Below are 7,500 nucleotides of genomic sequence, written 5' to 3' on the forward strand. Positions count from 1 at the left end.
TCATATTCTATTATTCCATGCACGAAATATTCAAGCAGCATTTTGAGCCCGCTTTGAGCACTCTAATTTGTTCAAAGTAAAATTGTCGGCCCACCTCGACACTCACCGAAGAGCACCGCGATAGGATTTTGATATTGAACCGGCGTATTACCGCCGGCTCACCGACGATATGCTCCGCAGACGTGTCAGTATCACCGCGGATGCGGTGCACCGACAGCGCGGCGCACAAATGCAACTACGAGCTTTTTAACCGCAACAATTTTAGTATACGCTATTGGAGCTGGAATTACCGCGGCTGCTGGCACCAGACTTGCCCTCCAATTGTTCCTCGTTAAAATATTTAAAGTGTACTCATTCCGATTACGAGGCCTCGTAAGAGTCCCGTATCGTTATTTTTCGTCACTACCTCCCCGTGCCGGGAGTGGGTAATTTGCGCGCCTGCTGCCTTCCTTGGATGTGGTAGCCGTTTCTCAGGCTCCCTCTCCGGAATCGAACCCTGATTCCCCGTTACCCGTGACAACCATGGTAGTCGCAGAAACTACCATCGAAAGTTGATAAGGCAGACATTTGAAAGATGCGTCGCCGGTACTGGACCATGCGATCGGCAAAAGTTATCCAGATTCATCAAAATTAACGACTTCAGACGCGGGGCCCTCCGTCGATTGGTTTTGATCTAATAAAAGCACTCATCCCATCACTGGTCAGAGTTCTGATTGCATGTATTAGCTCTAGAATTACCACAGTTATCCAAGTAACTGAGTAAGATCTAAGGAACCAAAACTGATATATTGAGCCATTCGCGGTATCGCCTTAATACGGCTTGCACTGAGACATGCATGGCTTAATCTTTGAGACAAGCATATAACTACTGGCAGGATCAACCAGGGAGCTATCGAATAGAACACGCGCTCGTAGCGCGCACTCCGTCGATCCCGCGCGTCGACGATCCTAGATCACGCCGACGCGTTACGGGCGAGCTCTGTAAAACGTACACACAACACGCACATGTAAATAAATATATGTAGTGTTGTGCGCACATAGAGAGTTTGGGGTCGCCGACGGGCGAACGTTTGAAACGGTTGTATCTCAAACACGTCAAACGTCCGCTGCCCGCCTGCATTTTCAGGACACACTGACGTGGCCCCAATTGGGAACGTTCGTACCGAGACGCGTTCACATTTTATTTAAAAAAACGTTTAACACAATACGGATGTGAAACAATCACGATTCCGCCCGGTGTCTATAGAGTAATGCCTCGCTAGATAGAGGTGTAAGTATAATTTTTCTCGGGACCGCTTCGATTCTATACGGACTCGTGCATACACAACGGTCCGTCGGCCCACACAGTTAAAGAGATTCATCTATCTCTCTCGTTTTATCCGAGAGAATACGAGAGACGACGACGACGACGACGACGACGACGACGACGACGATAGTCGAGTCGTCCTGTCTGTCTGTAACGACGCGACTTTATTACATATATACATAGGTAGCAAAGTCTAGCGTCTCTTTCTCGTACTCTCTATTATCGAACAAACGAGAGTGATGATAAATATTTATGACAGAGCGACAACGAATAAGAACGCGTTGTCGCCCTAGCCTGCACAGCGGCGGCGCACGAACGAACGAACGAACGAACGAACAAACGAACGAACGAACGAACGAACGAATGCACACTCACGGACGGTACACGAACGAGAGTCGAGAGAGTGTTTTCTTATAGCAAAGATTTTATTCGTCGCGTCGAAAGCACTCCGCCGCGGTCAAGCACATACATCACTCTCTACTCGTGATAATCGTACAACTACTTCGTGTGTGCACATATGTTGCTGTGTAGAGTAGAAACACACATGACAACACTAGCACACAGTCCAATTCGTAGACGATTATAACACATATATATATGCACACCTTTTTTTTTTGATTTCTTTCGGGGTGCATATATATGTGTTTTTCGTGATGATGCGCGCCCGCCGCCCGTCAACAACACAGAGTCGAGTCGCCGAAGTGAGACACAAACAAACGACGGAGACTGACTCTATGTTGTGAAACAGCTCTATCTCGCGCTCGCACTCGCCGCCGATCGTCGTTTGTCGTGAAACAAATGACGATCGCACCGCTGTACACATATGTCAAATCGTAGAGTCTGTGTCGTCGGGTTTGCGCGTTTCGCCGTGTGTGTGTGTACATAATAATATACATATGTGTGTTCGACGAGCAGGATTTTGTTTTTGTCCTGTCGATGACACAATTACCCAGACCTCCGACGTCTCACCCCTCACCCCCCCCCAGGCCAAGAGGGGAGGGGGGAGCGGGGGGGGGGGGGGCTTAATTTGCTGAATATAGGAGGGTTTTTTCAGTAGTCGGATCGGCAGGGTATTATTACAGTGATAGCGGGTAGACGGGGAGGGAGAGGGGGAGCAAAGGGGTTCAAGGGGGCGGTGGGTGATTAAGGGGAGGGGGGGGGGGAGGGTAGAGGTAGTGCTATGGTGCGTCATTGTGTGATCGTATATTGATTGCAGGAGGGGGTGCATGCGAGCACCCCCCCCCCTCCCCGGTCTTATCACCCCCCCCCCCCCTCCCCCTCCCCCGTCGCCGTTCCCCTTCGTACCGCAGTCCCAAAAAAAAAAAAAAGGCAAAACATTAATTCTGGTTCTGTTCTGATTTTCAGTGACACCGAGAGGGCAGAAGGGTGACGCGGCGGCCGACAAAATTAAGTCAAGTGCAAGTTGCAACGAAACTTATGTTTTCAGCTTGGGGTGAGTTTCATCACCCTCACACGCTTTGAGGGCGAGAAAACCTCTCAACTCGGACAACTCGGGGGAAAATAAATGAAGGTGAGTTATATTATTATTATTATGTATGTATGTATGTATGTATGTATGTATGTATGTATGTATGTATAATGATTTGAGGTTATATAACGCTATTTATTATTCATCATCGTCATAACAATGCAATGAGACCTCGCTGCGGTTGGTTCGTGTATTAAAAGCGCGCGGGCTGCGCATGCGCATGCGAGCGTGTAGCGAGTGTATTAGATGTTTATTCGGTTCGTGTATTAAATTGCCCCACAACATGAAAGATCGAGCTACGCGCGCGCCTATAAATTTTTAATTTTTTTTTTTTTTTCTCTCTCGTTTTCTCGTTGTCGAAGTTGGTCGACACACACACACAGAGAGAGAGAGAGAGAGAGAGAGAGAGAGAGAGAGACTGTAGCAGAGAGTGTTCGTGTTATAACGCGACCGTACACCATCGCGGTTCGCGTATGTGTGCGTGTATATAATATTGTATATAACGCACACTGCTGCGCGCGTTATATACAACAATATATCATCATCGTCCTCGGACGAATCACCTGGCGTAGGGCTGAGTCTCAACAGATCGCAGCACGACGCTGCTCTACCGAGCACAACACCCCGCCAGGAACGGAAGTCGTCTACAGACTATTCCGAGCCCCGACATCGAACTGAGGTAGATTCGGACCTTCGGAGCCGTGATGCACGCGTTAAACGGACAGCATCGATCTCCGCGATCCAAATGGGCTTCGACGTCGCACCTCACGAGGTGAAGCGCGACTAGTAAAGTCACATTGTTTAGAGCCTCCCGACTCTCGGGGCTCCACAGTGAGCATATCCTTGCCGGATTCGGCTAGGCTGGCTTCGGCCTTAGAGGCGTTCAGGCATAATCCCGCGGATGGTAGCTTCGCACCACCGGCCGCTCGGCCGAGTGCATGAACCAAATGTCCGAAACTGCGGTTCCTCTCGTACTGAGCAGTATTACTATCGCAACGACAAGCCATCAGTAGGGTAAAACTAACCTGTCTCACGACGGTCTAAACCCAGCTCACGTTCCCTTTTGATGGGTGAACAATCCAACGCTTGGCGAATTTTGCTTCGCAATGATAGGAAGAGCCGACATCGAAGGATCAAAAAGCAACGTCGCTATGAACGCTTGGCTGCCACAAGCCAGTTATCCCTGTGGTAACTTTTCTGGCACCTCTTGCTAAAAACTCTTTATACTAAAGGATCGATAGGCCGTGCTTTCGCAGTCCCTATGCGTACTGAACATCTGGATCAAGCCAGCTTTTGCCCTTTTGCTCCACGCGAGGTTTCTGTCCTCGCTGAGCTGGCCTTAGGACACCTGCGTTATTCTTTGACAGATGTACCGCCCCAGTCAAACTACCCGCCTGGCAGTGTCCTCGAACCGGATCACGCGGGAGTTGTACGGCGACGAGCGTTGCCGCCACGTCGCCACTCTGCACGCTTGGAACGAAACACCGTGCGCCCGCCGATATAATCGACCGCGCACCGCTTCCGCCCAACCGAGTAAGTAATGAAACAATGAAAGTAGTGGTTTTTCAGCGACGATCGCGCGAACGATCTCCCACTTATGCTACACCTCTCATGTCTCCTTACAATGCCAGACTAGAGTCAAGCTCAACAGGGTCTTCTTTCCCCGCTGATTCTCCCAAGCCCGTTCCCTTGGCTGTGGTTTCGCTAGATAGTAGATAGGGACAATCCCACCACCTCCTCATGGTCCCTCCAGCCGTCCGGCTATTTGGACCGAATCATGGGAGATGCGCGTCGTACTTGCGTTTGCTCTTTCCGACGCGCACTTCTTCACTCCCTACAAACTTGTCCCGGAAGGCACTCTCCCCTTTCTAGGGCAGCCGTCTACTATCTTGCGGTCCCACCGCCTTTTGCGGAAGACGTCACAATTTACGGCTGACTTCGTCGCCTGGCTGTACCGCTTGTCTTTGCAGGGCCTCTAGGCTGGCTCTTATTTTGTGCCACTGGTGCGCGAAGGTCCTAAACCTGCGGAAGTTTCCCTCGGAGTTGACGAGGTCGCGGTAGTACACCGGTCCCTCCTCCAGTCGAGTGATCCCATTCAACAGCTGGTCCCTAAACTCGGAGTATAGACGACACTCCCACAATGCGTGATGTAGAGTTTCGTCTGCATCGCCGCAGTAACATCCGCTTTCGTTACTTAACCCTAGGGCGTGCAGACGATTCCTAAAACACCCATGCCCGGTCAGTAACTGTGAGACTTGATAGTCCGGTTCGACCCAAGTTGCCTCAAGTCTGGCCGACACGTCCGGGAAGTACCGATGGAGTTCCCTACCCTTTTCCTCACCTTCCCAAATCTGTTGCCAGGAGGCAACAGTCTCCTGTGCGATAATTTTGCATCCGGCTCTGAACTCATCACGAGGCAGGTGTCGTATGTCGTCGATCCTACCAGCACGGGCTACCTCGAGGTGCGCTGGAAGAACGCCTGCCAGGACGGGCAGTGCGGCTGAGCTCGTAGTGCGGTACGCCTTGGTCAGCAGTATTAGTGCTGGTCTCTGCGTGCGTGTCAGCGCGCTTCTCACCATGTAAGTGGTCGTGCGCCTCCACCAGCATCCGGCCGCGTATGTGATCGTCGCGACGTATGTGCCGCGGTACAGGACTTTTAAAGCTCTGTACCGGATTCCCCAGGATGAGGCGGAGACACGCGACATTTTCCCGAACGCTGCTGCGGCGCGCTCGCCTATGGACAGAGCATGTTCCCGAAAGCTCAGGTTTGTGTCGATTACCACACCCAGAACCTTGGTCGAAGTCACGCTTTTGACTGAGACCCCATTGAGTCTGATGGTTGGCGGACGCCCGGGCATCTTCCCCTTCATGGTCAGGGAGTATGACTTGGAGGGGGAGAAGCCCAGGCGGTTGCGTTCGCCCCATGCTTCAATTAGCGCCATGGCGCATGAGGCCGATGCCTCGATGCCGGCCCGTGAGTTGGACTCAATGAGTATCGTTACATCGTCCGCGTACGCGACCAGCTGTACTCCGTTCGGGTATGGCAGCCGAAACAAATCGTCCATAAGGAGGTTCCACAGAGAGGGACCCAAGACTGAGCCCTGCGGGCATCCCATAGTTGATTGTTTCCACACGATTTCGCCGCCGACGAAGAACCCAACGCGGCGTCTAGTGAAGTAAGCAACCAACATCCTGTAGATGTTGGGCGGACAGCCTGAGTTCTTTGCCTTAAGCAGAATCATGGGCCACCATGCGTTGTCGAATGCACCAGAGATATCCAAGAATACCGCTTGCACGTACTTGCTTGGGCTGTTGTGGACTGACTCCTGGAGAGAGTGCAGAGCCGTTAGCGTGGAGCGTCCGCGAGTGAACCCGTGCTGACATGAGGAGATGCTGCGTGAGATGGTGGGTGCGCAATGTAGTATAACCCGCTCAAGGATTTTGCCCAGAACCGGAAGGAGCGTGATGGGGCGATACGCTTTAGGATCGGTCAGCGGTCGATCGTTGCCTTTCGGCAGAGCGATCAGCCTCCCGTCCTTCCACGCATCAGGAAAGGTCCCCTCCTCGACGCATAGGCCGAACATGCGCGTTAGCTCGGAGCCAGCTGCGTGCCACACATTTTTTACGATGCGGGCAGTTACACCGTCGATACCCGGAGCAGTGTTGGGCAGCGCCCATACTATGTTCTTCACAGTCTGCTGTGACGGAGGAGGCGCATTAGGACTTTGGGGGGCGCAGGCCGCAAGCAGTCGCACTTGGCGGTGGTAGAGAGAGTCCTTTGAGACGTTATCGTCTGGGCAGAGAGCCGAGACCAGTGAGCGCATTGCGGTCCGCGCGTCCCCCGCGAATCCTTCCGCGAACTTCGTGCCGTTGATAACGTTCGCCGGTGGGCGGAATCTACCGCTGGCCACTCGGTAGGCCAGCCCCCAAGGATCGCGGTTGCCCGTGCCGGCTAGTTCGCGAAAGAAGTCGGACTGCGCCTTCTCCATCATTCCCCTGTACCTACTGCGGCACTGCGAGTAGTGTCGCTTGTCCTGCTCGACGAGAGCAGAGCCCCTACGGCGCGACTGTTGCCACGACTTCCTGGCCCTGTTGCACAGCTTCCTCGCAGCGTCGAGGGCTGGATTCCACCATTCATATCCTCTTTCACGCTTCCGTTCGCTACATGTACCTAGGTGTTCCATACAAGATTTGGTTATAATGTCAGTGAAGGATCTGCATACCTGTTCAGCGGGCTTGTTAAAGTCGAGCCTTCCCGTTCGCAGATGGATCACCGCCTGGAATTGTTTCCAGTTTGCACCGCGCTCTCGGTATCTCCTCGGTTCTTCCTCCGCAGGCTTGGTCGCAGCGGCGTTCGTGCGGGCGTTCGAACCTGCTATTAAAAAAGTGATGAGGCGATGGTCGCTGCTGCTGACGTCGGCGTGCACTCGCCAGTGGCTCACGTGCACCCCTCCCGTGGTGAGGGTCAGGTCGATGTTGGAGGACCCATTCGCGGTGCTGAAGGTGGGGGGCTCCCCCGGCGCGTTGACCACAGTGAGTTGCCGGCTGTGGATGAAGTCCTCCATGGACTGCCGGCGATGCAGGACGTCGTGGCCTCTGCCGTGGTAGTTCCGGGGCGAGCAGTGCCACATGGGAGAGTGCGCGTTGGTATCCGCGCCGACCAGTACTCGTTCTCCTCGCAGGGTGTCCAGTACCATGGATAGGT

The 7,500-nt window shown here is 53.1% G+C and overlaps 1 long non-coding RNA gene and 1 other non-coding gene across 3 annotated transcripts in view; one reads left to right on the forward strand and one right to left on the reverse strand.

Annotated features, from left to right (window-relative positions):
* Positions 1–888, reverse strand: part of LOC142986058 (small subunit ribosomal RNA) — a 1,902-nt gene extending 1,014 nt beyond the window's left edge. Inside the window, exon 1 of the ribosomal RNA XR_012960304.1 lies at positions 1–888. This exon is cut by the window's left edge and continues 1,014 nt beyond it. This is a non-coding gene — a ribosomal RNA (small subunit ribosomal RNA).
* Positions 1–7,500, forward strand: part of LOC142985801 (uncharacterized) — a 113,860-nt gene that overhangs the window by 59,007 nt on the left and 47,353 nt on the right. For both annotated transcript variants that reach the window (XR_012960276.1, XR_012960275.1), the window contains one exon: positions 2,672–2,837. This is a non-coding gene — a long non-coding RNA (uncharacterized LOC142985801). The remainder of the gene's footprint in view (positions 1–2,671; positions 2,838–7,500) is intronic.

The sequence above is a fragment of the Anticarsia gemmatalis genome, chromosome W (genome assembly GCF_050436995.1).
Source record: "Anticarsia gemmatalis isolate Benzon Research Colony breed Stoneville strain chromosome W, ilAntGemm2 primary, whole genome shotgun sequence".
In the NCBI taxonomy this organism is placed as follows: domain Eukaryota; kingdom Metazoa; phylum Arthropoda; class Insecta; order Lepidoptera; family Erebidae; genus Anticarsia; species Anticarsia gemmatalis.